The following is an 8091-nucleotide window of genomic DNA, read 5'->3' as shown; positions in this document are numbered from 1 at the left end:
ATAAAATGGAAATATTGACAAGACTATTGGATAAGAGGGGTACATTTCCACACAGTGCCCACCCCCAGAGATACATATCTAATTCCTTCCCCTGATAGCTCCCCTATTCTTTATCTTTCTGGGAGTATAGACCCATAATCATTGTGGGGTACAGAAGGTGGAAAGTCTGGCTTCTGTAATTGCTTCTCCACTGAACATGGGCATTGGCAGGTCGATCCATACTTCCAGTCTGTCTCTCTCTTTCCCTAGTCGGGCAGGGGTCTGTAGAGGCTGGGGTCCAAGACACATGGTGGGGTTCTCTGCCCAAGGAAGCTGGGTTGGCATCATGGTATCATCTGGAACCTGGTGGCTGAAAAAGAGTTAAGATATAAAGCAGAACAAATTGTTGACGAATAATGAACCTAAAGGCAAGAATATTGCAGATGAAGATTTGGGGTCTCCATTTTGGGAAAAGCTAGTAGGTCTATTTTAGGTATATTCTAAGGGGCCCATGGCTTTACTAGTTTTTGCCTGAGTCTGAGCGCTAAGATGCAGGTGGCCCTAAGGTATTGTCTGGAGAAATGGTGTCATAGTTAGAAAAAGGACTAGAAAGCTGGATCAGGGAAGAGAGTAATTCCCAAATATGGGAAAAGTATATATATATTATTAACTGTAAACCCCATCGATTTGATCTGGGGCCCATATTCAGCACAGGAGCCTATGTAATCTCTGCATCCCTGTAGGCCTGAACTCTCATTCTGTGGTCATGGATAGGAATATTCCAGGCTGCACTAATTTTGGGACCCATCTTCCTCATGTAGTAGGTAGAGTATGTTGTCCAACCTCCCTTTGGAGAATGGAACATTCGCTACCATTATTGATCCACATTGAGGGCCAGGTCTTGTAAGCAGGGGCCCACAAAGGGGTCCATTATGTTCATTATGTTGTTCCTGATGGAGATGACCTGTGATAGTGGCAAGAGGGATCTGTTATAGGTCTAGGCCCATCATGTCTGTGTGGGAACCCCAGGGCTTCCTGACTAGGGTGCCAGGTGATGGGGTGACCTGGTAGTGACTAAAGAGTCATCATTAAAGTATGCCAGTCTCTTGACCTTATTCAGGCTTTTCAGTCCTTACTTGGTCTGACAAGATCAGCTTAGGAGTGATTGAGGGATGTATAATTGGAGGTAGGTCAAGAAGGTATCTAGGTCTAAGTAGAAACTGTTTCATTAGGTACTTAAAGGTGTCCTTTTACGTCTTTCTATTTGCTTGCTTCATTTATTGACACTGAAAATTATTGTGCACTTTTGCTTTAAGGTATATATTTTCCCCTAACTTACGGATACATGTGTACACATTCCTTGTCTCATGGACCCTGGTCTATCTCTAGGTTTTGAGGTTTTGTTAAGAAGTGCACCACTCAAAATGGAGTTAAGGAGTCATATGAGCTAGAAAAGGTCTCATCCGAGTAATGAAACTGAAGGGTTTACATTCCACACCTGACATCTCTAGACACAGTCCAAAGTGAAGCCTCCCAAGGTGGTACTGGTTGTATTAATTAGGTTGGGATCAGCAGATGCAGTATCAGTTGGTATGACTTGAAAGAAACAAGCAGGAAAGTGAGCCCCACCCTATGGAAGCTGTGATCCATTATGGAATCCATCAGCTGCTCCCATGAAAATGACACCTACTATGGAATTATATCCTTTTGTCTCCTGCCCCTTCCCAGTACTATAAGTATAGGATTGTATAGGGCTGCTGGAGTTTAGTGCATATTCCTCCTATGTCCCTCCCCACCCCAGTACATTTTAAAAAATTTCTTTATTGTGAAATTAATGTTTTACATCCTGCAGTAAATACAATAGTTTGTACATGCATAAAATTTCTCAGTTTTCCATATAACAGTACAACCCCCACTTCTTCTGTCTTCCTTTTGGATCTGTATTCTTCCCCCCACCCACCCCAGAGTCTTTTACTTTGGTACAATTTGCCACTTCCAGTTCAGGTTCTACTTGTGTTTTCTCTTCTGATCTTGTTTTTTAACTTCTGCCTGAGAGTGAGATCATCCATCCCATATTCATCCTTCTGTTTCTGACTTATTTCACTTAACATGAATTTTTTAAGGTCCATCCAAGATCGGCTGAAAATGGTGAAGTCACCATTTTTAATAGTTTAGCAGTATTACATTGTGTATATATACCACAACTTGCTCAGCCACTCATCTGTTGTTGGACACCTGGGTGGCTTCCAGGTTTTGGCTATAACAAATTATGCTGCTAAGAACATATATATATATACACAGATCTTTTTGGATGCGTGTGTTGGGTTCCTTAGGATATATCCCCAGGAAAGGAATTGCAGGATCATAGAGTAGGTCCATTTCTAGCCTTCTGAGAGTTCTCCAGACTCTTCTTGACAGAGGTAGGACCAATTTACATTCCCACCAGCAGTGCATCCTCCCCAGGAAATTTTTGCATCTTAGAAATCCTTTCTTGCCATCTATCAAGGTTTCCATGTTAATGAACTGTCTTTCCCATGTTCTCTTAATCCTCTCCCAGCTCCACCTTTCATAGTCCTTGGATCTGCTCCAGTAAACCACAACTAGTCTAGGTTGAACCCTGTGTTTTCCCTTTATTTATTTCCTGAGTTATACTTAAGAGAGAGGGCATCAGATATTTGTCATTCTGTTTCTGGCTTATCTCACTAAAAAGGGGACAAAAATCACATTCAGATGAGAAACACTGATTTGGTGAGACAGTGCTTATTGGATTACCAATTAATTTGCTTTTTTATTGAAAAAAAATGAAAATGGTGCTTTCTTGTATTAAACTGTTAAAGAAGAAGGAGGAGGAGGAGGAGGAGGAGGAAGAGGAGGAGGAAGAGGAGGAGGAGGAGGAGGAGGAGGAGGAGGAGAAGAAGAAGAAGAAGAAGAAGAAGGAGAAGGAGAAGGAGAAGGAGAAGGAGAAGGAGAAGGAGAAGGACAAGGAGAAGAAGAAGAAGAAGAAAAAGAAGAAGAAGAAGAAAAGAAGAACAAGTGGAGGAGAAGGAGGAAGGAGAAGAAGGAGGAGGAGGATAAGAGGAAGAAGAATGCCTCTCTCTTTATCCTCTCTGGCTTTCTGCTATCTCTTTGTCCCTTGCTGTGGAAATTCTGTTCAAGTAAGTGTCAGGATAATTTCTGTTCAAATCTTTCCATTCTTTGTTTCAGCTTTCTGAGCTTACTGGAGGAAGTAAACATATTCCCCTTATTTGGCCATCTTTCCAAAAGCTCCTGCTTCAAATTTAAGTAATGCTATTCTAAGATGAAAAAAAATCCTAAAGACCTCTAGTATTGTCTAAAGTTATTTTTTACCATGTTCTATTTAAATATTTATATACTTACTTGGCATAAATGCTTTTATTTATAACTATTGTAGGACAGGAAAGATCTTCATTTTCTTCAACTTAGGTTCAGCAATGGGACATCTTTTCAAAACACAAATAAAATACAAAGAGAAAATATGCAAATTACTTTCATATATGTTATATATACTATATGACTTCAAGTAAAAATGAAGACTCAGTGTCAAAACTACTCATATTAGATTGAAGGAAGAGGTAACAACAGGTAAAGTAACTAAAATATGGTGAGACCTAAGGAAGATAAAATTTATTTAAACAAGATCCATTTGTACATAAATCTCAGCCTCAACCTACATCTCTGGTGATAAGAATTTCTTTCATCTTGATACAGGGAGGACATCTTTCACATGGGTCTTTTTTATTCTCTTTTCATGAAAAAAGAAGGATGTCAGAGCACCGTTGTTCCAGCTGCTATTTTAAAAGTACCTTTAGGGTCTGGGTGTTGTTGCAAGCAGTTGAGTGCACTTATTACAGTACACAAAGACCTGGGTTCAAGCCTCCAGTTCCCATCCACAGAGGGGATGCTTCATGAACAGTGAATCAGTGGCACAGGTGTCTCTTTCTCTCTCTATCTCCCCTACACACCTCAATTTCTCTCTGCATCTATCCTAAATAACACACACACACACACACACACACACACTTGTATGCGTGTTCAATGCCTTTAGCCCAAATAGTGTCACTCTTCACTCTCATACAAAGTATAAAGCAAATACTCACAAAAACAAACCAAACTAGATAGGAGACACTACCACAGCTGTCTCTGTACTGGGAGTTTCTGACTTTTCTCTGGTCATCTTACATTTGTTTCTTTATTTTTCTTCTTTATATTTTATTTGATAGGACAGAGAAATTGAGAGGAGGGATGAGAACAACAAATGCCCATGTTCAGCAGGGAAGCAATTACAGAAACCAGACCTTCCACCTTCTACACCTCATAATGACCCTGGGTCCATACTCTCAGAAGGATAAAGAATAGGAAAGCTATCAGAGGAGGGGATGGGATACAGAGTTCTCGTGGTGGAAATTATGTGGAGTTGTACCCTTTTATCCTATGATTTTTGTCAGTGTGTCCTTTTTATAAATAAAATTTTTTTTTTTAAAAGAGGACATGTTCCCAGGAAACTAGGATCGCTGTCTGTGGTGTCTTGCATACATCTCCTGTTTCCTCTCTATAAATAAAGTTTATCTTACCTGACTCACGAAATCTTATTTATTTTTTTGACAACTACCATAATAAACCTGGTGCTGGGAAGCCCACTGTGACTTTCTAAAGAGATTTAAGAAATCAGACAGTCCATCAGACCGGGGAACCTATTTACTTGTAATAGTCTCTCTCTGTCTTTTTTTTTTTTCTCTGAGTGTATGTGTATCTAAGATAAAAATAATGGGATCCCAGTGCCAACCTGCAGGGAAAGCTTCACAAGTGGTGAAGCAGGGCTGCAGATGTCTCTCTTTCTCCCTCTTTAGCTCTTCCTTCTTCTTGATTTCTGGCTGTCTCTATCCAATAAATAAATGAAGATAATAATAAAAAACTTTAAATATTATTGGAAAAAGTTGACATAGAAGCAATGAAATTATGTATACAATGAGGCCCACGTGCTATTAAAAATGATACACAATAGGAGGTTCAACCCCACTCAGTTTTAATGCTCTAGTATTAATGCTCTAGTATTCAAGTAACCAGTACTAAATTGGAGGTAATAGTAGAGGGGTTTTTTATGTTTCTAGAACATAACTTGATTATTTTCAATATGAAGAAACACTTTTTGAGATTGTAGTGTCTAGTAGAATCCTGACTTCTGGTCTTACATTGGCAAATGATATGACATATACAGAAGGTTGAAACATAGGAAGATCTAGAGACCATACAAACATATTCTCAGATATTTTTCATTACATTTGTTTTTGGGAGAGAGAGAGCAAGCAAGTGAGGGAGAGAGAGAGAGAGAGAGAGAGAGGGAAATAGAGAGAGAGAGAGAGAAATAGAGAGAGAGAGAGAGAGAGAGAGAGAGAGAGAATGAGAAGGGGTGTTGAGCTTCAACCTGGGTCATGCACATGGCAAAGCAGCACACTATCCAAATGAACGATTTGGTTAGCCCTTGTTCAGGCTTTTAAAAGCTAATGAAGAGGCCAGGTGTTGGCACACCTGGTTGAACGCACATGTTACAGTGTGCAAAGACCCAGGTTCGAGCCCCTGGTCCCCAGTTGCAGGGGGAAGCTTCACAAGTGGTGAAGCAGTGCTGCAGGCGTGTCTCTGTCTCTCTCCCTCTCTATCACCCCCTTCCATTTCAATTTCTGACTGTCTCTATCCAACAGATAAAGATTAAAAAATTACAAAAAAAGATTAAAATTAAAGCTAAAGAAGTACTACAAGTACCTGGAGAAAGGGTTTGAAGATGAAGTGAAAAAAAGCTGCCGCTGTTCTTAATGGGATTTTTTCAGAGTGAGAGAAGAACAAGCTGGCTATGTTGACTGTTATTATTCTGGCTAATTGGAACATTTAATGCATCTATTCTTTATAGCCTGTATAAAGAGTACTCAGTTAAAGGTGAGGTTTTAACAGCTTTTGTCAGAAAGTTCTTTGAATTTAGATAAGTGAAAACACATCAATACACTATTTGTTTTTGGAAAATTGGCATGGATAACAGACTAATGAAATCTTTTCAACTCAGTAAATAATTGTGCACAAAATATTTTTACTGAGATAGGCTTGAAGGGGGTTTCAGAATATTTTCAGAGTCAGCAAATCATAGGAGCTCAAAATCTACTCCAGCAAGAATTTTAAGAGCAGATGTTCTGCAATGATCCATTTAAGATTACAATTTTATATGTCAAGGAGATGAAAACAACAATAACAATGTCCCAGAACACACTGTTATCAAAATGGTCTGTCTGTTCTAGTGTAATGAGCACTGTAGGAAAGGAAAAAGAGGAGATTGTATAACAGAACAAGTCATCAAGCACTTGAAGTATTAGAGCCCTTTATTTACCGTCTTTACTAGGTCAATCTGAGCTAACTCTATTACTGGGGATCCAGGAGTACTGTTATGACAACATTCATTTCATGAAAGCATTCCAGAAAATAGTAGTGCTTTTATATAAGTAGAAGTCCTGAGTGAAGAGCCCATTCTGAAGTGGTAGAAAGATGCACATCTTGAAAAAAAAATGCCAGGGCTGCAGGAGAAGTGTCTCCTTGAACAAATAAAAAGTTGTAGAGTTACACAAAAATGTTGAAGGAGAATATAAGATTGAAGCTGAAGAAGGTGACTGAATTTAGAAACTATACCTTCAGTAAAACAAATGGGAATTGTAGGTAAAATATAATGCATAATATGTTCTGGTTCTTGCACCTTTCTATATTGGGTATAGTACATGGCAAATTTTGTTTTGACTCTTTCTATGGTTACTGGGAGCGTTAGGCTAAGTTTCTAAAACCATGTTTTACATAACTACTGGAACTTTAAGTCTGAATTTAATGCTGTATTATTCCTTTTAGTTATAGTTCTGTATTTTCTACAGTAATTATGTAGTTGAATGTTTTCTACAGTGAACAGTTTATTTTATTTCCTGGATTTTCAACAGAAAGTTTTTTCTACATACTTGGAAAAAACACAGTTTGGTTATGGTCTGTAATTATTGTTACACGTGATTGCATTCAATTTGTTAATATTTTGTTGAATAGTTTGCAGAAATAATATGTGAATTAGTCGTCTATAGTTTTTCTTGTAATTCCTTTATCTGGTCTCTGCATTAAGGTAATATTGACTTCATTAAATGAGTTAGGTTGTATTTCTTCTGCATCTATTTTTTTGGGGGAGATTATAAAGACCTGGTGTAATTTCTTCTTTAAATATTTGTTGTTAGGGGCCAGGTGGAGTGCACATTTCCATTCTTGATGACCCGAGTTCAAGCCCCCAGATCCCAGCTGTGGAGGAAAGCTTCACAAGTGGTGAGGCAGTGTTACAGGTATCTCTCTTTCCTTTTATCTCTATCTCCCATTTCCCTCTATCTCCCTCTCTATCTCCCATTTCTGCCTCAGTTTCTGCCTACTCTTACCAATAAGTAAATAAAATAATTTAAAAAAATTATGTCTTTTACAAATGAAGCAACCAACACTAGTTTTTCTTTTTGGAAGTGTATCAATTACTGATTTTGTAACCTTAGTAGATATAGGCCTTCCGAGGGTATATATTAAGGGTGATCTTTGTATCTTTCAAGGAATTATTTAATTTTATCTAACTTGGGTTCAGATTGTATGCTTAGATATTCATTTATTATTCATTTGACATCTGTGGGATTCTTAGTATCAACCTGTCTTCAACTCCAATATTAATTATTTGTATGATCTCTCTTTCACAGTCCTACTAGAGATTAATTGATCCTTGAAAACACAGCTTTTAGTTTCATTGATCTAAGTATTGATTTCTGATTTCAATTTCATTTGTTTTCACTCAAGTTTTTCTCTCCACCCCCCAAATTTCCACCATAGTTATTGCTAGAATTTGGTGACTACATAAGAAATCTATTACTGTCAGTAGTCAGTTCCCCTCCCTTTTATTTGGCAGGAGAGAGAAAAACTGAGAGGGGGAGGGACAGATACAGTGACAGAGAGATAGTAGCACTGCTTCACCCTTGTGAAATCTCCCCCCGCAGGTTGGGACCAAGGGCTTGAACCTGGATATTTGAACATAGTAATGTATGTGCGCAACTG

General features: G+C 38.5%; 1 pseudogene; it reads left to right on the top strand.

The window, feature by feature from the left end:
- The first annotated feature begins 528 nt into the window (after positions 1-528).
- Positions 529-6614, top strand: LOC103127108 (eIF5-mimic protein 2-like; annotated as a pseudogene).
- Positions 6615-8091: the final 1477 nt, after the last annotated feature.

Source organism: Erinaceus europaeus, chromosome X (genome assembly GCF_950295315.1).
Source record: "Erinaceus europaeus chromosome X, mEriEur2.1, whole genome shotgun sequence".
NCBI classification, from domain to species: domain Eukaryota; kingdom Metazoa; phylum Chordata; class Mammalia; order Eulipotyphla; family Erinaceidae; genus Erinaceus; species Erinaceus europaeus.
This window is presented reverse-complemented; position numbering and strand designations above follow the sequence as displayed.